This window comes from Labrus bergylta, chromosome 17 (genome assembly GCF_963930695.1).
Source record: "Labrus bergylta chromosome 17, fLabBer1.1, whole genome shotgun sequence".
Taxonomy (NCBI): Eukaryota; Metazoa; Chordata; class Actinopteri; order Labriformes; family Labridae; genus Labrus; species Labrus bergylta.
Genome location: NC_089211.1, coordinates 10,906,908 through 10,934,268, shown reverse-complemented (window position 1 = coordinate 10,934,268; position 27,361 = coordinate 10,906,908).

The window sequence follows — 27,361 nt, the reverse complement described above, 5'->3', positions numbered from 1 at the left end:
GCACTCAAGGTTCCTAAGAGCACAGTGGCCTCCATAATCCTTAAATGGAAGAAGTTTGGGACGACCAGAACTCTTCCTAGACCTGGCCGTCCAGCCAAACTGAGCAATCGTGGGAGAAGAGCCTTGGTGAGAGAGGTAAAGAAGAACCCAAAGATCACTGTGGCTGAGCTCCAGAGATGCAGTAGGGAGATGGGAGAAAGTTCCACAAAGTCAACTATCACTGCAGCCCTCCACCAGTCGGGGCTTTATGGCAGAGTGGCCCGACGGAAGCCTCTCCTCAGTGCAAGACATATGAAAGCCTGCATAGAGTTTGCCAAAAAACACCTGAAGGACTCCCAGACTATGAGAAAGAAGATTCTCTGGTCTGATGAGACCAAGATTGAACTTTTTGGCTTTAATTCTAAGCGGTATGTGTGGAGAAAACCAGGCACTGCTCATCACCTGCCCAATACAATCCCAACAGTGAAACATGGTGGTGGCAGCATCATGCTATGGGGGTGTTTTTCAGCTGCAGGGACACGACGACTGGTTGCAATTGAAGGAAAGATGAATGCGGCCAAGTACAGAGATATCCTGGAAGAAAACCTCTTCCAGAGTGCTCAGGACCTCAGACTGGGCCGAAGGTTCACCTTCCAACAAGACAATGACTCTAAGCACACAGCTGAAATAACAAAGGAGTGGCTTCGGAACAACTCTGTGACCATTCTTGACTGGCCCAGCCAGAGCCCTGACCTAAACCCAATTGCGCATCTCTGGAGAGACCTGAAAATGGCTGTCCACCAACGTTCATCATCCAACCTGACAGAACTGGAGAGGATCTGCAAGGAAGAATGGCAGAGGATCCCCAAATCCAGGTGTGAAAAACTTGTTGCATCATTCCCAAGAAGACTCATGGCTGTACTAGCTCAAAAGGGTGCTTCTACTCAATACTGATCTGAATACTTATGACCATGTGATATTTCAGTTTTTCTTTCTTAATAAATTTACAAACATTTCTACATTTCTGTTTTTTTTCTGTCAAGATGGGGTGCTGAGTGTACATTGATGAGAAATAAAATGAATTTTTTTGATTTTAGCAAATGGCTGCAATGAAACAAAGAGTGAAAAATGTAAAGGGGTCTGAATACTTTCCGTACCCACTGTACCTTTTAACCTCAAGAGTTTTACTTTCATCATTTTTGTGCAGGCTGGTCTCGAACTCGTTAACTTACGAGAATAAAGTTGTAAATTTACGAGATTAAACTTTTTTTTTTAAATCCTCCGTAGTACAAATGGGCAGAGCTGGTCAACAACTTTTTATTTCCTGGGCTAAGTTTACATTTATGTAAGTTTAGCAGAGGTCCTAGATTTACAGAGGTGAGACTGTTCAGAGGCAACCACCACATATTTGCTTTGTCTTGTCTTTGCCCACCTTGTTTTGACAGAATGTTTGAAAACCGTGGAAAGGATTAATTTTATTCTAGCAGCTTTTGACCTTTTTGAGGTTTAATTGAAGTTTGTGAGGAAGTATCCTTTCAGACACACTCTCCTGGTTGAGTGTACAGACTGCCACAATTAATTAAAGATACAAGACACACTGTTTGTCTCCGCTGACCAACTCTTGATCTCCGTCTGCCACTAAAAATCTGAAACTGGTGGAGATATGGAATGTAATTTGAGTCTTGTTCACTGCTGAAAGGCACTGACACAGAAGTCAGAAAGAATACTAGAGAGAACAGCAGAGAATATGTGGTCTTGGTAATGATGCTTTGAGGGAGGAGATGAAGGGGATTCCAGGCTCTTCAACACTGAGTGTTGATGTTGAATGCTGTCAGTGAATAACAAGTAGCCTGCTTTTTGGAAGTTCAGCACCACAATGACTAAGAAAAGATGAGGCCAGTTTTTTTAGCTGCTGTGACTGCCTGAAATTTAATTTCAAGTCATTGAACATAATTTTTTACTTTAAAATCAGTGCTATCATGGAATTAATATTGTTACTCAATGATCTCACACTGATTCCTTTTTGTGTCCCTGCATTTGTGGCTGTGTGTAATGGTCATAGCACTGGTGATCAAGTTCAAACCGTTGTACAAACTTCAATTAAAAATCTTTATACAAAAGTATGCTGTCCACATTGAAACCTAAAGGCAACACAATAAAAGCCTTGGTGCTATTAAGGGGACCTGTACTCCACAGACCATTTGAAAAACTTGGCATTATCTGATTGGTTTGTGTAAGGCCCTGACACCGGGCTGACGGTTCAGGCTGTAGTTTCTGCTGCTTGCTTAACAATGTCGCCACTACTTGAGCATGTGGAATTGGGATGGGATACTGTTTTATAAAAATCACTCCGAATAGCCCTAAATTAAACTAAATGCTTGACTAGAAAAATGAAAGTAAGGAAATCACGCAGACAACTACTTCTTTTTCCACCTTCATAACATCAGGGGCTGACAATGCCAGGGCCATGTGTTTAATCAGGGATATACTTGAGTCAAATCAACAAAATTATGAAAATATCTTGGTGTTAATGACTAAATGAATGAATGAAACCTTTATTGCCCGAAGGCGGAGTTTGCCTTGCACGGAGCATAAAAGCAATGACATTAACAACTATACAGAACATCTCATAATAAACCTAAAACTGAATGAATTTTAAAATTCACAGCATTGCATGATTACATGTGAGCGATATCAAGTGCCATGTTCACACTGTATTATCAGAGCTTGTTGCAGATGAATGCTACAAAGGATGAGTCGATTCTTTAAGGGCCTGTGTCAACTTACAAATTAGTTTTGTATGCGTTTGGCATTGCTCACAACCTCGGGTTCTGTTTGCTTTACACCAGTGCTTATTGTTGCTAGGTTACAAAACTCTACCTCCTCTTCCCTTGCTAATGACCCTTAGGTGTGTTTTAAATAGCTCTGTGTGCTTAATATTTGTTTTCATCTGAGGATATTACCAAGAAAACATGAAAACAATGTAATCATGTCCTGGATGAGGCAACAACTCTCGACCTGGAGAACGTACCCTAGAAAAGAAGAACCAGATTATTTTCTTCTCTGCCATTGTCGTTTACAACGGTAATATCAGAAGTCCCGCCTCTTCTTGATTTATCGGTGTCCCACTCCCCTCTCTTCTGGGCCTCTACGGTACCCGCCTCACCCGCAAAGCAACCAGCATTGTGCGTGACCCCACCCACCCCTCACACAGCCTCTTCAGCCTCCTGCCATCGGGGAGATGGTACCGCAGCCTGCAGGCCGGCTCCACCACACTGGGAAACAGCTTCTTCCACCAAGCTGTCAGGAAGCTTAACTCTCTCCCCTCTCTTCCTTCCCTCCCCTCTGCCCCCACAAACACTGGACGTTGAAACCCCCTCCCGTTTGCCACCAAGAACTCTGGATTAATAACTCTGAAGCTAACATCTCAAAAGTACAATCAGTTTACTGCACATTGCACATACTGCACAAGTTCACATTTTCTTTAAATTTCATTTTATTTTATTTACCATTTTGTACCTTTTGCACAATTTAGAATTTATTACTGTAAATATTATTTATCTTATTTTTTCCTCATTTTATTTTATCTATTTTACCTTATCTTATTTTACCTTATTTTGGTTGTATTGCACCGCGGGACGAAGAAAAACAAAATTTCGATTCCATTGTATGTCTGGCATATTTTGAAATTGACAATAAAGTTGACTTTGACTTTGACTTTGATTTTGATTGATCAGTGAGGGAGAAGGGACATTGTTAAGCATTACGCTGTTGAAGTTGAACCATTTTCAATTGAGAGTGCTGTAAGCTGAGTGAAGCAACAAAAACAGCTGACACTGAGCGTTTAGCCACATTCACCTGACAAGTCCAGATAAACATCTAATCTCAAGATTTGACACGTAAAAAATAAGACCTGCATTGATTGCAATGAGTAAAAATATCTGCCAGTAGAGCAGGAAAAATTTGCTTGTCAAGTTTTGTTTTTAAAATAAGGCACAACATCCCATTTTAAGAAACTGTATGTTTAGCTTGCTGCATTGGCAGATATTTCTACTCATTACAAGTAATTCAGGCCTGATGTAAGCTCTTAACATTTTAATTTGTCTGTCTAAATTTGACCACAAACAGACAACGATATGCTGGAATGTCAGGAATAGTATAAACAGCCATATACTAACTAAACGTAGTGCGGTGTTGAACATGTGTGTGAAGTCGTATGGTATGTCATGTATGTTATTTTATACTTACACTTTCGATCTAAAATATATGAAAAAATGTGCCTTATCAATCAAAAAGCTTAATGACGTCTGTTGTTCCTATGAAACAGTTTCAGTAAACAGAGTCTCCATAGAATACATTCTTTGTATAATTGGGACATCTTACACAGATCATCCATCCCACTACATCAAAGCCTGGCCTATATGCACCATCATGCATTCTTTTCAAAATCTGTTATTGAGACAAATGGACAGACACAGACACACAGACTCATATGCATACTTTAAATGCAGACAACAATCATTTCACATGGAGAGAGAGTGGGCATGCTTCCTTCTCATGCCAATTTTGTCCCTGATTTCAAACTGATTGAAATGCAGACTGCGGCTCCTTAATTAACCTGAGAATGCATCGCGCTGTGGTCAAGCATTGATTTTCCTTTCTTTACTCACAAGTAAAGTCAGAGAGAGAGCGAGCTAGAGAGAGAGAGAGAGAGAGAGAGAGAGAGAGAGAGAGAGAGAGAGAGAGAGAGAGAGAGAGAAGGAAAGAGAAGGAAAAAAGTAAGGAGGAAGGGAGAGTTGGGGAGTGGTGGTAGACATGCAATACATATTCTGGAAACAAGTAAGAAAGACATGAAAAAACCTCTCATTAGTGTTACATTAGGCCTTTACTGTACCTCATTAGTCAGAATTAGCATGACTTGCAGGAAAATGTATGGGAACTGGTCTTGATGCCAATGCTTCTATAGTTACATATCTATTACTTGTGCAGTGGCATTGGTCATTAGGCCGATGCTGCACTTGGCATCCAGGAAATGAGGGATTGGCACAATAAAATGAACATTAAGTATTCAGAGGCACCATAAAAAGTCCAATAATTATAAGTAGTCGTCGTATTAGTATTATAACGTACAATGGCAGCGCAAATTAAAATTATGATGATTTTGTCAGTACTTCTTGTCCAGACCACAACAATGTATTACAGAGAGGGAGACAGAATCCCTGAAGCAACGGTAAATAACCGTTAATAATCATTTAGAGGAGCTATGAAGACGACAATTACAGTCATATGACAAAATATTTCATTTGATTACCAGTAGTATTTGCATTGTTTGAGGTTTGTATATGCAGTACATCGACATAAAAACAATTGTTTTCAGAAGTTCTCACACTGCAGAGGTCATGTTCACTCAGCTCATCTCAATAAATCTCAATAAAACCCTTTTATGATTGGTGTGCTGTTATGGTCATATTTGGTGTCTAAATGTTTCATTTCAAGTCTCTTCTAAACTGCTTACAGTATTTCAACCCCATTTAAAATTGGTTATGATTTCAAAGTCCAGTCAAGCCTAAAACCTTAAGGGTTAGGATAGAAAACATTGCCTGGATAGGTTAAAGAAACAGAAACAGCTCTGTCGTTCTGGTTCTGGTTTTCAGTAAAAGGTATGAAGCTAGGACATCTGCCTCACTAACTTGTCCATTCCTTTGGGCCAAGCCTTGGCATCTTAACCTTAATCACTCCCAGTCCTCCACACTTCGCTAAATTTATAGAAATCCAAGATAATATATTAACTATATATTGCCTGCTGCCTGCATAAATACTAGACTTGTGTGTATAGAGTTAATATCAATATCAGTTAAACAAACTCATGTTAAACTAAAATGTAGCTTCTTAAAAATATTTTCCCAAGCATTTTAACCTTATGATTTTTTTTAGTGTTAAGTTGTATTTTCAATGTTTTTTAACACAAATTTTGAGCAGGATGAATCTGTATATCATAGAAATCTTAGCTACTGCAAGTCACTCTGCACTGTGGAATGAAAGCAATCCACTCAAAACAGTCGTCATATGTTTCCAAAATTGATAGATGAAATCTTTTGGCACGTGCACACACACTAATATATGTACGAACATCTGCAGACAGTGCTGTACTCAACTTGTTTCTCTTCTGCATCTATTTTACAGCCAGCTGAAAAAGTCTGAGTGCCTTCAAGTGCATGCTTCAATTGTTTCGCTCCTCTTAGTGGAGTAACACAGCAGGCAGGGGTCCTCCCTGGTGCTTTCAAAAGCACTCTGTAGACTCTACACACACACACACACACACACACACACACACACACACACACACACACACACACACACACACACACACACACACACACACACACACTTGTATAAAACTTGGAGAGCTATTAGTTGTAGTCCTTCACCTATGTTCTTTTGGAGCTCTCATTATGAACAAACCTTCCTCTGTCTGGAAAAGTTCAGTCCCTTTTTTATGTACACTTTTAACCGTTTTTTTAGCAAGACCATTTCTTAATTTGTTTGTGTTTTAATTTTTTTGTCTTCATTCCATTGTATCCCAGAGGGAGAAATTAAACCGAATTCACCTTCAAGTCAGTCGGGACAGCTGCATTATTTATTTATTTCTAATCTGAAAACATTTTGCTTAATGTTTGCAGCTAGATTCAATCTAGATGTGATTCAATTTTTCAATTACACGTCTTCCCTCTTTCCATTTTCCACACAAGACGCACAATCAAGGAAAGAGGATACTGGCAGGGATCACTTGGGTTTTTGCCTAATGCGAGGACATCAGTAGCAGCAGCAGCAGCAGCAGCAAAAACATAACCGCTCCTGTTTTTAGCTCACAACTATCCCCTCCTGGGGTATGTATTGCTGTCTCTGCTTTCACTGCAAACAGCCCTGCTTCTCTGGACCCAATTCAGCTTATAGCGGCCATTGTTCCACTTAAACATAAACTCCTTCATAACCCTCCTCTCTGGCTCCAAACTCTGGAACACGGACAGAGGTGTCTAAACAATGGTCCCCTGAATAACCGTGTGGCTGGATGTGCAGACGGCTCCACTGTAATTGGAAAAGGCCTATAATGAGAAGAGCTGAATGCTGGACCATGGGCCACCGAGCCTGAATCCTGGGAGTTTGTATTGTCTTTCTCCTCGGACGACTCTGAGGATAGGCGCATTTTGGCATTGTGCGAGCATGTCTGCTTGCGTGGTAGGATTGGCTTGGAGAATATCCACTTGGAAGAGCAGGTCATTCCCACAGTGCAGTGCACATCCTATCCTTTGGTCTTGCCTGATTTGCATTCACTCAAAAGGCTGTACTCCTATTCACTGCTGTTGCTCACTGGTCTCCCTGTGCATCCTAACTACCCTTTCTTGGAGTGCACATGCAAATCCTTTTTTTTTTTTTTTTTTTTCCATCAAAGACTTTTAAATCCACCTTCCTAGTACTCTCCCCTCTCCGTGCTTAAGGACAGCCTGCTGAGGTAAAGCAGTTTTTTTGATAATGAGCTTCCAGTCAGTGGAACAGGCCAGTCACATCTAATATCTCCTAATAAAAGGAGAGTGGTTGCTTCCCATTACAGGGAGTGCTTTTCAGCGCCACGTCGTTGGACTTGGGGGCGAGGAATCCCTCTGAATTAAGGGCATTAAAAGTCCAAAGGGAGCACTAACAAGCACTATGGGTGCAATGTCTCCTCTCGACCTCTGACCCTTAATAAAGTATCTTCCAATAGACTTCTCTTAGCTGACAAAAATCAAACTTTTCTCTCCTTTGAAACTGAATTTCCTCCTCCCTGTGTCCCGGGTTCTTTCTTGCACACCAGAGCAGCTGCAGTGCTCTCCTGTTGGCTCTGATATTACACGCCAGCCTCTTCACATTGAACAAAAGAGTGAGGTTACAACCTGTCTGAGCTTCTTTCTGACTGGCAGGCATGATGGCCCTGTTGGGTTTCTTCTTAATAGTAGTTCCGTGCATTTGATCTGACTTTTGACCAACCAGCAATGCGTGTGTCTACAACAGCATAACCTCTCCCACCTACATAGAAGCAAAGCAATAACAAAGATTTGACATTTGGACCCTTAGTGTTTACTACAGGGCTGAAGGATTTTCTGTTTTTTTTCTCTTAATCTGATGACAGATGTATTGACATGTTTTCCTGCTGAGCTGCATGGCCTTTATTAATGCTGTATAAATACACCCTGTGGTCCAGTGTAAAAATATTATGGTTGTAGTAGTAGCCCCTCTTGACAAATCCTGAGGTAAATCAGTGTCCCTCTGCAAGCCAAGCTGTTCTGTGACCAGCTGTGGTCTGAAGCAGACAGGACCACTGAGAGTTAAACAGCCGTGTCAGGGCTTAATTAGAGAGCCAGACCAGAGGGAAACAGCTCAGGTTCCTTGTTAAACATGCTGAAGGCCATAAGCTCACTGCACAGACCGTCTCAGGGTCACTGGGTCAGTCTGGGATGATGAAGTTTCCTGTACCTGTTCCCCGAGTTCGAGTGAGGTGAGAGCTAATCAAAAGCATGTGTTTTTATAAACTGGCTGAGATAATGTCTAAGAATTATTTGGAATCAAAAGTTCTGCTAATGAGTTGCCCTTAAAACCTCAATTGTTTACTTTAAATCATTGTAGTTTTGAGTCAGTATTTCTTGAATAAAGGGAACCATGTTTGATTAAATATAATTTGTAACCAATAAATCAAATAACATTCAATTTAATTTGCACCTTTAACAATTTCACATTGGTAAGTGTTGAAATGTATTATTATAAGGACTGTCGTGTGATTATTTATGAAAACAGGATTGATCTTTGCATTTCAATAGTTGATTGCGATTGATTACATTTTTTATATGCATGTTTAAAATTCCAAAATCGTCAATTTCAACACTGTTTTAAAGTCCATATCAACAATGTAAAGCAATTCTTACCATTGTGTTGATTTGGACATCAAATCAATGCAAATAATTGTACTTTATGTCCTTGACATTTAGATTTTATTCTTTTAAACGCACAGTATGAAAATTTAAAAAAGAGCATAAATGCCCCTTTGACATGTCCACAGTCTTTTTTTTTTTGGCATGTTGTTTTTCTGAAAACCGTCTCTGGTCAAATGCTGCCCCTGTGTCTGCTCCTTTATTGGATTCCTGCTCAAAAGTTGTAGTTATAATTTCCACCAGATGCATGATTGGAAATAATATTAAAAAGGGAATGTAGTTGTAGTTTTGCATTTAGTGACCCTGCAAGATCCCCAGTCTTCGTTTGTGACTAAAAACTCTGTGCGAGCTGACATATTGTCTTTAAGTGGGAAGTGGTGTCAGACATTAGTCTTTTCAAAGTCTTTTCAAAGTTTTTTTCAAAGTCTTCTGAAGGCATAAAGCACAACTGGTCACAACATGCCAGACTGAGGACACCTCTTAGACCCGTGTCTTCCACAGTGTTGACTGTCCGGCAGTCAGTTGCCATCCACTTAACTAGCACTGTAGTTAACATCTTGGATTCGGCTTCATTCACACGTCTGTGGCAAAATTGCACACTCCAAAGTAGTACTCTGACGGCTTTGGTGATGTGGTTGCCCGCTGTCCTCAGTCTGAATAGCAGCACCTGTATGCTCAGCTAGAATGTGGAAGCTCAAACTCAAAGTGCTTTTCAAAGTGACATTTCAATTCTGTATAATACAAGGTGCAAATTACTTTTATGTGTCAATTGAGATGTCCTGTTGTTTTTTTTCAGTGAAGAAAGCTATTCAAGGTGCAGCCGTGTCATTTCCCATCACTGGAGCAGCTGGAAGAAGATACAGCGGCTTTACTTTGGTGCACCCAAAGGGACAAAATAGCAAAAGATTAATGCAAATTTCAAACTATTTACATGTTCATTCTGGACTTTAATTGCATCATGATTAATTCATTTATGTTGACAGGCCTAATTGTGATTGTATGCAGACCTGCATTGGCTGTGGGTTGCCTCTGTGTTATTGCATGCAGAGCAGAAAGGAAGCCTGTAGAAATATTTCAACAATTTTTGATCCCAATCTGGCTCAATATACAGATTAAAAATGTAATATATTTAGGTAAATGGATCAGAAGATTATGCTGCCCTTTCTGAATACAATAATCACAAGGGGCACTGCAACAGGAAACAATATCTTACACCTGATCCCTTTCTACCAGGATGGCCAGAATGATAACAAAAAGGGATTCATTAATCTCTCATGGTGCCGTACATATTGCATATGAAATGCATCTGCAGATGCTGTAATTCAAAACCAGACCAAACCATTATTTTCAGTTCCTAAACCCTGACAAAACAAACAAAACGTGGCCTGCAACAGATTTGGTTACAGCAGCAGCACCTTAACTGATGACTTAACCATCACAGACATTTTGGCAACAAGCTTATTGAATGCTGAAACAAACAACTGTTATCATTTTTGTGGGATGAAAACAGATCACAAAAGTTCCACCACAGAATTCAGAGTGAGTGGGATGAATAAAGCATTAGGAAATATTAACATGACAGATGCATACATTGGTCCCTAACTAAAACAAAATCCTGTTTGATCGCTCGAGGCGCCTTGCAGACAGTTATATAAACCATTGAATAAATTAGGTTTGAAATACAAGAATCTGTCCAAAGCTGAGACACATGCACACAGAGATAATGACTCTTTTTGAGAAATGAAACAGGTCAGAGTTCAACTGCAATTACATTGTAAGTACAGGTTAACATTAAATATTTTAAGGGAACTTCACATAAAGAATTTTTTTTTTTTATAAAGTTGAGACACTGGTACAAAAACATAGTTGTGTAGGGGTTTAAGTTTAAAACAACATACCAATTTTCTTTTTTGTGCGTTTATTGTAGATATAGGACAGTGGATAGAGTCAGAAATCAAGGAGAGAGATAGATTAGGGAATGACATGCTGGGAAGAAGCCACAGGTCGGATTCAAGCCCGGGCCACCCGCTTATGGCCTCTGTACATGAGACACGTGCCCTAACCTGTACACTACAGGCGCCCCACAACATACCGAATATAATTAAACAAACAATATGTAACTTTTACACCTTAAAAAAGTTGTTTCAACAGGAAGAATAGGGCCTTCCCACGTTCATAGGGAGGCCCGATTGCCTTTTGCAGTTTGTAACTTTGGCAGCTGTGCCGAGAGTGTCTTGCAAGAAGTGCGTGCGGCTTTGAGACACTGCTGTTTAGCTGTTTAGCACAATGTCTTTGTCGGTTTCACACCATCCGATTCTTGACAAATTCATGTTCTCTGTAAGGGGTAGGCGTAACAGCACTGTGTGTGTTTGAAAGTGCAATTGTTCTCAGAGACCTTGGTTGGGCGCGATAGCACACCAAACCAAATTCCTATACTGTTGCTTTAAAAATAAAATTTGCAGCCAATGTTGCTTACAATACATTCCTTTGTAATGTTGACATATAGGACTGGTTAGTTCCATTAAAGTTTGGTTGAGGTAAAATTACTTGTTTACTGTAAAGCCAGTGTGGCAGGAGATGTTAAATAGCCTATATGAACTAGTGAGGCAGCTTCAATCTCAAACTATTGGTGTCAAAAGCAAGGGCTTGTATTCAGTAAGCCATACTGTACATTCAACAAGAATCAAGATGTGTATGGTGACTAATGATTCAAGAAAAAGTTATATTTATGGTTCATAGTGGAGTCATTTTCATAGTTTTAGTTTTGAGCAATGACAAAAATACACGGTTTAAAAAGTCACTGTCGGGCTCATGTTTTTGCTGAAGACCGACAATGCCACCTACACAGTCACACACATTTACCTCTCTGATTGCACTCCTACACTGCAGCTCCACGGCCCACAAGACAATTGTAGTGTGTTATGACCCTCCATCCTGTTACTCTTGGCTGATCCCTTTTCCCACCCTCCCTGGGGTGTTTTATTTTGCCAGCATGATCGACCCTGTGCAGTCATTTGGATCCGGCAGACAATCCCAGACAAAAAATCATAAAAGTTTAATCTGGGATGAATTGCCATCTTGGTTCTTGTCCAAAGCCACAGTTAAAAAAGGATGTGTCTCAGTTGGTATAGATGGTGTTTCATTCATAGTTAATAGGTAAACAACAGCTTTGAGAATACATTTATCAGATCCTATAATTCTATTTATCTGCATTATCTTTTAGGTTAATTGATACCAGTACCATGGAGATTGTGAAACTTTGAGTCCTCAGACCCGATGTCCCTGATTTCTTTCTCATTTGTTCTGCCAAAAGAATCTGTAATTATTTAACTCCTTGCTCACTAATGACATTCTTCATTACATTTAGCACCATTACCTTCTTAAAATGTTCAATAAAGTTGCTTTAAATCATTGAATTAGTACGGAGCACACAAAACTACAGTAAGAAGAAGAAGGAGCTTTTTCAAAGCAATTAGCATTTGAACTAAAACTTTATTTGATGTATCACACACAGAGGATTGTGTAGAACTTGTTTTCAGCATTGGGGAAAATGAGTAGTGGCTCTGCTGCTGTGAATAGAGTGAAAAGGTCACTTCTCCGTCGGGCTCACACTAGGAAGACCAGCCAGGGCAGACTAATCAATTCATCCCAAAGAAAAGAAACAATTGACTTACAGAATGCTGCTCGCATGAGACATCCTTGTAGCCTGGAAGTTTGGGAATGAGTGCAAGCAACAGGGGTCTTAACTGAAGCAAAGCAGCCATTGGAGAATGGTTGTAGTAGCGACATGGGGGAGTTAAAATAGTTTGACAAGCTGCAAAATATTTTGGAATAGCAGAAGCTGAATGGAGTTTAAAAAAGAAAGCTAGAAAAGTTTACAAGTAGGAGATAGCCGAGGAAATGGTTGGCAGAGTCCCTGGTGAGGAAGGATTACATTTAGTCTGATGCAGAGAGTTCAAATCCACAGTAACAGATAGAATTGAAGCTCGAGACAACTTTGAACTTGTACTCAATCTTGACTTCGACAAACTCAGACAAAGGGGGAAACTGACTTTTTTATTGGAACTGGTCCTCGACCAAGACGGATTTATTGCTCTGCATCATTACGGGGATTAGGAGGAAAAGAATTCCTCTCTAAATGTAATTCAATCAGGAGAGACAATTGAATAAAGACAATTATTTATTACAATGAAATATGGAAATGTTCCTCGACAGAAATAATTTTGGCACTTGGACTCTATGGGGTGGGTCGATGTGTAGAATGACAATTTTTAGCAACGTCAGAATAGATCCCCCCCATGGAGTCCAGACACTGGTGGTGGTGAAGCTGATGACTTGATGAAACCAGATGGGATGAGAAATGATGGATGATGATTCTGCGAGATGGCGGTGGAGGGGCGAAACATCAGCATGAAGGGACTAAGGGAGAGAAAGAATCATATTTAAAAGGGGAGCAGTACGATGATAGGTTGAAAATAAGGGCAGAACACCATGCCATTGGTTCGATGAGTACCGCTGACCAGACAGCTGATTAACCAATGACAGCCACCAGAAGATGACAGCTCAAGAATGACTGAGCGTACGAGAGTAAGCGTGCAAAAAACATGAATGAGAAAGACCCGATCGTGAAGGCAGCTATATAGTCTTCCTTACTGAACTTACGCTAGAGCTTCATTCAATAACTTTAAGTCATTTGTAGGTTGATTTTACTTTTTCCATGGTAACAACTGCAACCTGTCAGCCGCCCTTCACAAGACTTCCAGTGGATGAAGACAACAAGAGTAGAGGACGGTTGTAGTTCTGGAAACAGAGATGTCTGCCAAATCATTGTTAATAAAGTCTAGTGTCCAAAAACAATCCTCTCTCATCATCCCTGCACCTCTTTCTGAATGTGCAAAGGATCCAAGGGTAAGTCCTGCAACATGATGCTGCAGTTTCTGCATCTGCTTGGCTTTATACTGGGGCACTACAAACATAACATTACAGTTCAATACGTTTTTGTAAAAGTGTTGGTGGAGTATAGCCCATATAAATCCCAAACCCTGAACACCAACCTGAACAAAAATGGCTAAGCGGTTCAATTCAAGATATCTTTTGAGATTTGGAGTTTGGCACAACACACAGGGACAAGAACGTGACAGTAAAATGTAAACTGTGTCTAGGTCAGAAACAACTCCCCACTGCTGTGAACCTTTCCAAGCACCTGCAAAGGCAGCGGACTAACACAATATTTAAAGACCACTGGACACTGTTGGTACATATAAGGTTAACTTTATATTCTGAATTGGAAATTTAAGTAACAGTGGATCTCAGGTGTAGTTACAGAATAATGCAAAAGTAATGTAACTAATTACTTTCAGCAGTGAGTTATTAAGTAACGTGATTAATTACTTTCTTAAAAAAGTAACTGGTAATGTAAACCACACAGACTTTTATTCTGTATGTGTGGTCTGTAAGGTTGCATTCTGAATGTAGCATGTAGTATACTGTTGTAAAGCATAATAATCCTCCATGAATTAATTAAACTGAGGCCATGCAGCTGTCATTAAGTTTTAATATGGCATTCATTGAATCCATGATACAGAGGAATTTGCATTATTTAAAAAGGTAAGGCTTCTTTTCTGCTCATTTTTCTTAACTGAACATGTGTTTAGGGATAAGCATCAAGAGCATTCTTGATCATATGAGCACAAGCATGTTGAGCTGTACTTTCTGTGAAAGAGAAGTTGACTTTTGGGAAATTCTGAAATTCTGATGTCGATATATCCCACATCTATAAGTTCCAATACAGTCATCTGAAAAGATGAGGGCAATTAGCGATTATATTTTTTTTAACAATGAGCACATTTTTTACTTACATAATTGATATATTCTCATTATGACTACATCCCTAATTCTTTCCTCATTTTTCCTGTCCCTTTCCCCACATGTTTTTATACTTGTATACTTCTTTCTCAATAACCCTGTATTGATCTTCTTATGTCTTAAGACTTTCAAGCTGGTGTCCTCGTTTGGCCTCCTGATTGGTTAAACCATTCCAAACAATTCCTACACCTCAGTGACATCTTGGTAAATAATTCAGCATTTTTTCCCATCTTAAGGTTGGTCTTTGTTGGTTAACTCAACTAAAGGCACACTCACACCAGGCAATCCATACCACTCCTAAGCATGCTTCACCTTCAAAGTCCAGTTCGTTTGACTAGTGTGAGTGCTCTGAAACTTCCTTGGGCCTAGCACGGTTGTAAGAAGTGTGCTTTGTCATTGTTCAGTTCATGCACAAGCACAGGTGCACAACGTGGACAGCTGTCCATTATCAACAAATCCGGTATGTTATTGCTGTATCTGACTAAAACCACTCAAAATAAGCCACAAAGTCAATAAAGTAGCTGTCTTGTCCTGCGCGTCCTTTAAAAAAATGTTTGAATCAGTCTGTCCTGTAAACTAAACACTGTACTCAGGCCCAGTTAGTCCTGGAGCTGTGTGAGTGCAGGCCAGGTGGGGGGGGGGGGGGGGGGGGGAGGGGGAATCATGCTTCAGCACGGTACTGGACAACTGGGCCTAGTGTGAGTGCGCCCTTTGAGTATGCTGTGGTGAGGAAAACATGCAACAAAAAGTGGATGGAACAAATTAGTTCCATCCACTTTTAATTTGAAGAATAATTGATTTTTGACTAAGTAAAAGCACTAAAAGAGAAGTTCACAGATCAGTCAGGAGAATTTAGTTGTCGTGGTGACATGAACATTTGCACCTACGCTTTATCAAATAACGGGATTAGAAATACATTTTGAAGTAAAAGCCAATTGATCAAGAATGTCATTGGTGATCATCCTCTGGGTACCAGGAAATGTCATCAGAGAATATGCATCCAATAGTTGTTGAGTTATTTCAGTCTTGATGGACAGACCTACGTTCCACATTGCTCAAATGCATGAGGACCAATAAACAGCTTCTTTTACGATAGTTCTTTTCTGCAGTGTGGAACCGGGCTGCATGCACAAGCTGGTCGCCACAAGACCATCCCATTAGAGCAGAGGGAAGGAGAAGAGCGGTCCAATCCTCTTCTCTGATCCCATTGATGTTTCAGCTTAACTCTAATTGAGGAGGTGCTCACTTGACGGAGCATGAGTCCCTGCTATATTACTTACTTAAGCAGCTCTCCTTGAGCTGGAAAAGACGTCCTTTACTCCCTGGTGTCCTGCAGTCAACTTTTTAGAAGATCAATTGTAATTTGGGCTGAATAACCTCAACGACTTCTGATGGATTGCTCACATGGCCTCATGAGGATAAAGGGGATCGATACTTTTTAGAAAATGAAATTGGAGAATGAGTGTTCTATGTTTACTGCTATTGAAGTGAAACACACACTCTGTTCAGCTGCATCCCCGCTGAGTCTAGCAAAGCGTTACACAAGTTTCCTAAGAACACATTTGTATAAATTCATGTGTGGTTAATGTGTGTCTGTTAGGGTTGTTGTCCTATTTTTTCCCTATTTTGATCTGCAGCATGATGTCATTCATGGTGATATGGTTTGATTATAACAAAGAGCAGCAGAATGTGTGGAGCATGACATGGTTATATAGGGTTTACTGTAGCTGGAACAGAGCTGTTTTTCATGTTCATAGCCTGTGAGTGACTCCAATGAGACTCCAGTTACAGTAAACATAGAAATAGCATAATCCATAATTTTGAAACAGAAAAATGTTAGCTAGAGGTAGTTTAAACTCCTGAAGCTGTTTTGGTTGTTGTTGAAAACTTTTTTGAAGAGAAAGACGACGACAATATTGGTAAATGATAAATGGTAAATGGGCTTGAACAAGTCACATTTACCCATTAACACCCATTCACAAACTGATGACAGATGCTGCTATGTAAAGTGATCATCAGTATTAACTAATCCCATTCATACACATTCATTAATTTGTGGTTAAGTGTCTTGCTCAAGGACACAACGGCCATGGCCGCAGGAGCTAGGTATCGAACCCCCAGTCTTCGGGTTTAGTGAGAGAAGGCCACTTCTACCACTCAGTCACATTTGGTTGGGCAACTGCTAAGTCCACTCTAGCAAGGATTGTCATTTGATCCTGAACACGAACAGTCCTCAAAGTTTCTATAAAAGTGTGCTTGGACAGTGTTACAACTTGTTGACAGAACTGGTTTATCTTTTACCACAACTCTGATATTATCTTCTGTCTAAGTTGTGATGGTACACATGTAAGTATTTACTAAGTCAGCAATTTGGAGTTGTGTCACTAGCCATAATAAGCATCAAATATGCATCTCAACAAGTTCTGGGAAAATCTCTACTCAGCTAAAACCTACAGTAGCATGTCTTGACTATAAGAACTTTAAATCTTATGTGAGGAGTGTTTTAACCTTTAATTTAACAGACTGAAATTAATATTGAAGCCTCTTCATGAGCTACAAAAGCAATCAAGACCATCATTAAAAAGATTGAATATTTAGTTATTATCAATGCCATGTCAACAGCTGCTGCAGGGTAGATGTCTGACAATGTGATTAACAGCATGGAGCAGAACGCAAAGATTCTTAATGACTGATATATTTGACTTTTAAAAGAAGGCGGATTTATTTTGCTAAAAATAATACTTTCACATGTACAGGACAAAATCAGCGAAGAAATGAGCGATACATTTTTGACCACAGGGGAGCGCCAAAGTCACCACAAACAACAACTTCCCCACAGGAGGTGTCAGACAAAACCAACATGATCTTGAAGAACGTTTTTTAAATGGCCAAAATTCCTTTACAACGCTATGTGTTGATGTTATGTGATGTGAAGAATTCACAATAACATGTTAAACTCATGAAAGAGTTGATGTTTAATAAACAGTAAATACAAAATTGCATGGCTCTGAAACCTGTAAAGTCAGCTGAAATCTATTATTACAGAAATACCTTTATGATCATACTTGCTTTGTCAAATACATAGTTTTTATGAACACAATCTAGCCAAAATGATGTCAACAAATTCAGGATGAGTATCTGGTTTCTCAGTGATTTAAACATAAATGTTAAGTCAAGGTTAAACACCAATTGCTATGAATAGATCAAATAAACAAACGCCTAATTAAAAAGTCAAATCTGCGCAACAAATGTGAAGCAGAAGAACATTTTGAGGACAATTTAAATGACAAATTCACACCGTAACCAACTGTTCAAGTGCTTCTCTATTCTGCCAATTCAACAGGAACACCAAATGCCAAACCAGAGACAATATAACAAAGAAATGTCTCTTCAGGTAATGGATATTCCTTTATTGAACAATTTTGAACCAGTATAAGGATTTTACCACAGCTAAAAAAATAAAATCCATCACACCGAGCACAAAAAAGATTCTTAATCGCAGACTGCCAGCACATCCAACACCAAGGACAGGGATAGAGAATGATGTACTCCTTAAAGAGCATGTGGGCCACTGATCCTTCTGGGAGGAAAGTACAGATGCAATCATATACTTACCTACTTTCAGATAAAGTCAAAGTAATAGGATACATGTGCACTCAAACATGAAATGACACAAGCTGCAAACCAAGTAGGCTGTCCAGTCAACCAAACTACAACTTACCTTGGGATTAAGGGCTTTAGGATCAAAGGTTGTGAGTGTGTAAAACAAGATGATGCTTTCTATATGTGCTCAGATAGTGTGTACATGTTGCAGCATCGCATTTATCAGAGCTAACAATGACTTATCAAAATATAGCTTTTATTTCAGATTTCTTCCCCCCTTGGCCTGTGAACGTAGACTAAAAAATGATGTATACACTATAGTCAACTTATTTTTAAGAGCCTGGAGCTCTTGAATTCCCTCAAGTTTTTAGGGCCATAACTGACCATATTTGGCAAGAGGGTGGTGTTGGAGAGAAACAAGGGGGTGGCAAAAAACCATAGACTGTACAGTATTGCTGGAAGAAGCCTGAGTGACGTCATCCATGTGTTACTGCAGGGGGCTTTGGAAGCCAATCGATGGTGGTCGCCATGCTGGAAGTGCTGTCTCAGCCTAACTTTCAGTCAACTTAATGACAGGCTAAGAGCTGGAGCTTTAGGCTTTTTTGAAAAAAACCTTACATCCCGCCTGCCTGTGAAATCAGGGTCAGACATGAATCTTATTTTGAATATCCTTTTTAAAATCCAAAACAGAAAAGTTATTAAAAAATTCACTCTTTGAATTTCCCTCAGGATCAATAAAGTATCTGTCTATCTATCTATCTATCTATCTATCTATCTGCAGCCAGCCTCCAGCAGACACTTGATTAACTGCAGGATTTTGCACTTGGGCATCGGCCTTGCAAAGAAAAAAGCTATCAAAACATAGTTCTGTGCTTAAGAAATTATGAGAATGCAAGAAGTTTTGTTTATTGTATATTTTTACTTATTACATTACATTTGTGAAACACTTTTCATTTTTAGTATTTGGATAGTATCAGGATTTGTATCAAAGACTTAGAGACTAATTTGTCCCACAGTAGTGGAAATGCCTTTTCAAGGTCAAAAAGGGTTAACTGAACGCGGCAGGATTGTCATATTCAGGGTTGAAACAAAGGAAGAGAACCCAGTTTCAGAATAACAAAAAGGTATTTATTAAAACTAAAAATCCAAAAAACAACGGGTCGAACTTATATTCCGACTAACAGAGTCTACTGAGAAAACTTCAGACCAAAGAAAAAAATGAAAGCCTATTAAGGGAAAAAACACATGGCACACTTGATGGACATATTATGACGTATGACGAACTGACAAAGAAGGAAAGGAACACAGAGACCAAATACAACAGCAGTCATCTAAATGAGGTGTGACAGATAAGACAGGTGAAACTGATGAGGGCAATCAAACAGGAGGGAAAACACACAAGGGCAAGAATTAAAAAGAAGACATGAAACACTGAAAATAGCTAAAACATAAAACAGGAAACACTAAAAAAAACTACATAAAATGCATTCAAAATATAACTTAACCAAGGTCATACATTACAATGTTATTGCAATTGCAAGCTTTCCTCTTTGTTGGTTGTATTGCACTTTAGAGTCATCATCCATAGTGGCAAGCGGTAGCAACGGTCACCTTTTTTTCCACAACACCTTTGAAAGGTCCATAATCAACGTTTTCTTTTTACAAAGTTTCTGTTTCAAAAAGTTTCTGTTTCAAAAGACATCTTTGTTTTCTCACTGTAGTACCATAGGGACGTGTGTACACTCGATAGCACCAACAACATTTGGGATGCTGGCAACATTAAAGAATGCTTGTTTTTTGCCTCAATTTCCCATCTGTTTTGTGGAAATCTTATGTATCTCAACACTCTTGGTAAGGCTGCAAGTGTGAAATCACACATGGCTCTACTGACCAATTGCTGTGACAGCCCGGAGACAGTTGCAATACTGTCGGAGTCTGGAAACAGCCAGATGCAAGATGTTTTGCATCGAGTCTTGATAGGAGTTTAACAATTGGGGATTGCATTGCTTCTTTAAATGTCAGGCTTAATTAAGTCCTTGATATCGTCAAAATGATCCAGGATTATTTGACAAGTCAACCTGTATCTATGAATGATTTAAGACTCAGTTACATAAAAAAGTGATATTGCCCTTTTCATAATTTACTCACGAGTACTTCTGGCATTATGATGCCTTTCCATGTCTAATATCACGGCTTCCATACTTACTCCAAAGTATAGTCATCATGTCCCACAGATATACCTGGTATTTTTTTGACAAACTTGCACATGTTTAGCAGGTCTGGTGAGTGTGCAAGAGTCTGTTACCGACATTTTATGACACTGTGGTGGTGTTTGCACTCTTCAGTGCAGTAGTCAGTGATGGGTAGAGCACAGAGAGAGAGTGAGAGAGAGAGAGAGAGAGAGAGAGAGAGAGAGAGAGAGAGAGAGAGGAAAAGAATCAACAAACTGGTCAGGAGGGCCAATTCTGTCCTGGGCCCTTTCCGAATAGTCACAGTTCAGTAGGCAGTGTGTACTATTCAGTATGGAGTTTCAGTATACTGAACTTTCGTGGTCATTCAGTATGCATTTTTTGGGTCCACCTCAGTATACTGAACATTTCAGTATGGATACTAACTTCCAGGTTTCATGCAGTATGGATCGGATGCGTGCTTTCAGGAAATTAATTGTGTTTTACCCACAATGCTGTGCGAAATTAAACGTAAATCGTCACGTCACGTCCGCCTCCAAATCAAAACAAACGAGCGGGGATTAATTGAATCAATTTTCAATCTAGAGTTAAAGTCCCGACTGAAATCACTACTTTAAATTAACAACAGACAATATAACAAATGTATACATTATTATAAAACCTTTCCCCCTCTATTTAAATAATGATTTCACTATTTAAATGCGTCTTTATTGGTTTATTTTACTTTATTTTTCTGTATATTACTCTCTTTCATTTGTACTTTCCTTTATGTACTGTATGTTATTTAGTTATTTAATCTGCCTTTTACTTGATTTACATTGTGATATTGTTTTTTGTTTACCAGACTGTATGTGCGCATTACTCTTCTTGAATAAAGCTAAAAAAATAAATAATAAATAAAAAAACGGGTGGATGCGGCCGGTTTGGGTAACGTAAATGACGTCACTTCCATACTGAATGAATCAGATGAATTAGGAACAAATATCTGCCTACTGTGCGAGCCTACTGAATAGTAGGTACTAACAGTATACAGCACGGATAGTAGGTACTGACTACTGCCTACTGACAGATTGAGTAGGTACTTGGCAATTCGGATACAGCCCGGGTCTATCATCTGGACACCATGGAGGAGGTGAGTAAGGGGAGGATGTTAGCGGAGCAGACATCTATCATGGACAACCTCTCTCATCCTCTGCATAACACTGTGGAGGTCGCGGGCAGCTCCTTCAGCAGCAGGCTGAAACACCCAACCTGCAAGAAGGAGCACTAACTGACTCATTCCAGCTGCAGTCAGACTCTTTAATAAACAATTACCACGTATTAACAGTGCTCTGCTGTAACAAGTGAATTTCCGATAAAGGTCTTGGCTGAATCTGATTGGTTAAGTACCTAAATAGTAAACGCCCCCAATCAGCTGTTCACCTGAGTGTATGAATGGCATTAGTTCCATGTCAGTGTGTGAATGTGCGTGAATGGATAGATGTGACATGCAGTGTAAAAGCGCTTTGAGTAGTTTGAGTAGTAAGAAGACTAGAAACGCTATACAAGCTCAAGTCCATTTACCACTTATAGAGATGTCAAAAGCTATATGAAACAGTTGGGATTTTTTTAGAATGGGTAAATTAATTGACTTCAACTTGATTATTTGTTGACCAAGTGCAAGGACATGGCCTCTGCAAAACTAATAGAGTTAATAGCTACAGAAAATATGATATAGAAGTGATCTGCCCACTGCCTGGATTGAATGGCTTATGGACATGCATACGCTCTTTGATGTCCCGCATGACCCCTCAGATACCAAGAACTCGGTGGGTGATTAAGGGAAAAGCCCCAACCCCACCCCCATCAGTTTTTTCGTGTTTGCTCCGCCCTGCCATTAACTTGCCTCTGACTGCTAATTGACTAAGTGCTCTGAAAGGGTCACCCAATCAAATCACTAGTCACATAAATCAAAGCCTCTTTCTTTTCTCAGTGGTAGGGTTGGCAGTGTCATCAGAACGACTATTTAGCTAAGAGATAAAGAATCTCTAATTGCTTTACTCAATGTCTGACTTGGGTTTTGAATGTTTCTGGGATATGCAGGGTTTAGTTTGCAGGGTGATACACACACACATGTATGTGGCACTCGCCGCGCTTGGTGTTAAAAACATGGGGTCCATTTATCCGATTTATTTAGGTAATTGAATAGACGTGGAAGCACAGATGAAGGGAAAGGGACACACACCATGACAGTAAAGAAGGAGGATGAGACAAGCTAAGAGAGAATGATGGACAGCCATGAGGGACAGTTAAGAGACCCAAGAGGAAGAGAGAGAGAGAGATAAATAAGAAGAGATGAAGATGAAAATCAAGAGGGGAGGACAGGCTCATGGGAGACAAAGACAGGACGACAGGGTGAAAACAGGTAGGCGGCAGAGGATGATTAAAAAGTGAGACGGAAAGAAGGGAGGAAGGACATATGGATGTGCCATCCTTTAGGACAGGATAATGGCTCCCCTTTTCTGTCTCTCCTCTATTGCTCAATGAAGGGCACATAACTGTCTGTGGGCAAATATGTATCACAGTCTGGGCAGCTTAGGCAATTTCATGGAGCTACAGAAGATGATGATAATCCAGTTAAATTGAAAAATGGGAATGTCTATGGATGCTCGTTCATCCTGTAATTAATCCTTTCTTACATTCATGCAGGCAGATAGTTTATGTGATTAGGATTGACTGAGGACGAGACTTCCCTCAGTGCTGCTCTGCTGAAATACTCCCTGTTGCCCTGTGAAGTACAAATGAACATTTATTTTCAGCTGTACATTCAATAAAATTGTCTTGTATTTGTACAGTAGGGTCTTAAGTGTGCTTAAGGGACAGGTAGTCTTGAATAAACCATTTATTACTTTATTTTATAAAGGTAAAATTAAAAAGAGTGTCAGGGGGAAAGACAGAGGAGCTGCCGAGGTTTGTGTGTGTGTGTGTATGTGTGTGTGTGTGTGTGTGTGTCTCAAGCAGTTGATTAGGAAAAGTGGGGGCAGAACAGGTTTCACCAATGTGTATTCACTTCACTTGTCTTGAAATATATCTTTGTTTTCGATGGAGGACAAAGAAAATGATATAGTAGCACATGTAATAGTTTCCCAGAGATTTATTTAAAAAAGGTGAAGCACATTTTGATAACGTCTTCTTGTTCTGAAAGGAAATTTGTGAAATTGAAATTCAACAGCGAAGGTTCTTGAAGACAATTTCACCTTTAAACCGAAAGGCTTCTTCAGTCGAAATGAATTTTTTTTTTCTTTTGACGGTCCTCTGCATTAAATTATATTATTTTACTGTCTTAAGCTAAACATCGGTGTGATTCATGACAGACCGGGTTAATGAATCATAGCATGTTTGTATCTCTATCTCTCTATGGCTATTGAATTCCTTTTGTGGCATTTGTGGTTATGCCGGTGAACTCGATGACTCAGACTTCTTACTGATTATAATATTCAATATTTCTCAGCTGCAGTCGTCTTGGAAACTAAAACAAAAGACAGGGACAAGGTTGCAGGTCATGTAGAGTAATAACTGCAGCAAATATAAATCAACATAAAAACGCTCCAGTGATCAAGTTTGTGTTATTATTGTCAAACAATAACATTTTAAAATCAAGATGAATTGCTAAATTTCTATAATTAATTGCATCCTTGATTGCATGGTTGAAATTATTTTAAATTTTTCTTTTTTTTCCTTATATTTCTTAAACTGAGAGCAACCCTACTTTTATTTTGAAATAAAGTAGGGACAATCTGGTAGATCCAAAGTTATGACATTAATTGAAAAACGGAACTCGTTACAGACTTGATATGGAATGGTAACAAAGTGACATTTTTGATGTCACAAGGTGGATATTACTTTTGACTCATCAACTTAGCTGTCAGGGAGTTTTTTAAAGTGAAATGAGACATTCAAAGATGCAGCAGTGTCGTTCTTTTCCATCACTGCGACTATAGGGAGACAGGAGGTTTATACACTGTGTGCCAAAAGGGATAGAGTAGCATGCGATTAACCACAATTTAAATAACAGGAATACATTAATTCCAGACCTTAATTAATCATGATTAACTAGTTAATTAATTTTCATCCATTGACATGAAGGTGACATTTTTTAGATTGAATGAGAGTTTATCAGATTATATACTGTACACTGGCCTATGGAAACAGCTTTATTAAACAAATTATTTCCGAACATCCTCCTCTGTTTATATTCATCAGTATAATTCATTGTACAAATGATCTGAATCGTTATCCTTGCACAGAAAAAAACATTTGAGGATTTTAAAAGGTTGGGGCATGTTAATGATGTGGGTGATATTAAGGCAGCTCATCTTTCGAGGTGTTTGTGCAAAGCTAATGAAGGTGATGATCTATATCCCAACAGAAATCTCTCCCTTTCTGAATAATGTCTCTCTCATTTGTGAAAGCACAGAGGACTTTTCTAGAATTTATGAGGTACACCAACTTCTTGGAAAAGCTGCTTAAAAACCGCCAGTGGGTTATGCTTTACTAAATCTAAGAGCTGACATTTTGAAGGTCTGACCCCTTCTGAAGGGTACATTTATCTTCACAAAAGCATCACATGCTATTGTGGGGCCCTCTGCTTTTTGTCAGGTATAGAAATAATGGAAGACTGATAAAAATGCAGCTTTTCTAAAAGCCTACTTTCTAAAGGAGCAATATATAAGATATCTACTAAATTAAATCATAGTGACCTGACTATGTCATCAGACATTAAGGAAAAATGTTGAAGTGCTGGCTTTTTATGCCATCCTAGGTTTGGAGTCTGGTATGGAATTTAGGAAGGAGGTTTGAAGGCACACCTACATGGCGGTTTGGACACTTGTTGGTTTGAACTTTGCCTGGCAAAGGGAACTTGTTAAGATACTGATTCTACCCGACCTAAAAGCCTCTGCATTTTTCTAATAAGCTCCCAGCCAGAGACCTTTTAAAAAAGGAGAGAGGTTAGAACGCAGAAAGGTTTCAACACGGATGCAGAGCTGGCTAAACAATGAAGCTTGTGTTTTTGTGACATGGCAACCTGTGTTTGCATCAACCCTCGGGAGTGGAGTGTGGGGGGGAGACATCTCTTCCCAACGTTTTGAAGTTGGACTGCAGTACCCATTTTAAAAGCTAGGAGTTACATATTGCTATTTTCAGCTTACAATTTGCCAGTATTGGTTTTCCTGCGCGACTGATAATTTATAGAAAGTGCTATAATTTATTATTTACAGATACCTAGATTTAATCAACCTACCAGCAAGCACTTGGTTAAGGAAAAATCCATTGATAGGTAGAAACAATTACATGCAATGGAATTGCAGGTGATGGACTTAAATACACCGCCCACACATGGCAGAAGTTCAGGTCCAGAGTACAGAAATATCAGATCCAAGCAAACATCCAAAAGCAGCCAGAGGTTGAGTAAAAAAAAAGAAAAAATCACAAAAATCTATCACAAGCTCAAGGAACAAGTAGGGTGAAATAGGATGACACAATAGGACACACAAAAAAACTGGAGACAAGGGAAGACAAACAGGGTAGAGACAATCAGGGGAAGACAAGACACGAGTAAGGTCAATTAGGACTGGGCTGACACAGGTGGCTGGAAGCACAGGGACAAGGAATCAAGAAGACAGACACATACTGTATATTCATAATAAAAGAGGAAATCAGAATATGAAAACATACTGAGACAAGACCTTAGGTAACTTTACGGGGTATCCCGAGTCCCCCTTGGCCTGCACTCACACTGCTTCAGGCCTGAATATGGTAACCTCTGTACAGATACATGTAGTGCTGTCAGAGTGCAACAGAACAGTGCTCCAGGACTTATTTCTCCGTCTGAGGAAACAGAATATTTGCATTTTGCATAATCTAGCTGAAATTCATTTTTCACTTATTTTTAAACCACTTCAGGATCTGACCATCACTAAACTGTCATGCAAGAGAGATGTTAAGACGAACCCAATGTTTTCATCATTTTGACATTTAAGGTGGCTTGACTAATTCACAAAGCCAACTCATGAACGGTAGCTTGAAAGAAAACACACCTTTTTTTAAATTAAACTTAAACATTACTAAACAGTCACAAACAGACAGTACATATATATACACTTACATATCTACATACACTCCACTTTAAAATATCCAGTAGCTGTCAAATAGTGGCTATAGCGGCTGACTTTTTGTCTTATTTTAGGTCCTTTTGTTTTTTAAATGCGGCCCTACAAGCCTGGATTTGATAGATTATGCAAGACGGGGATCAATTTTCTTATAGTCCAGGTATAGTTCCCATGCTTGTGCTCATGCATGAGCAACCATACTTTGCCTTTGGACACCTCTTCTAACTGTTCCAGGGCAAAGGAAGTGTGCCGTGTTTGAGCACATTATACGGTGCACTCACACCAGTCAAGTTGGTCTTTGGGAGTCAAAGGTGCTTGAGCAAACTACAGATTGCGAAGTATCAGTGCACCTTTAGAACACTTGACCAAGCCCAGACTCAGCTTAGTTGTGTCCCAGGGACTGCATCCTGCAAAGGGCAAAGGGGACTCTGATAATTCCTTCTCCCAGGTATATGAAGGAAGCAACCTATGCATTCTTCGTGGCCCAACATATCCAGAGATTCATGGTTCGCCCAATGGAAACATGATGTTGGACTTCCAAGTTGCTGTCGATAACACTTTGAAATGTAAGTAATTGGTTTCAACTCGAGTCAAATGTTTAAAAAAAAAAATGGCT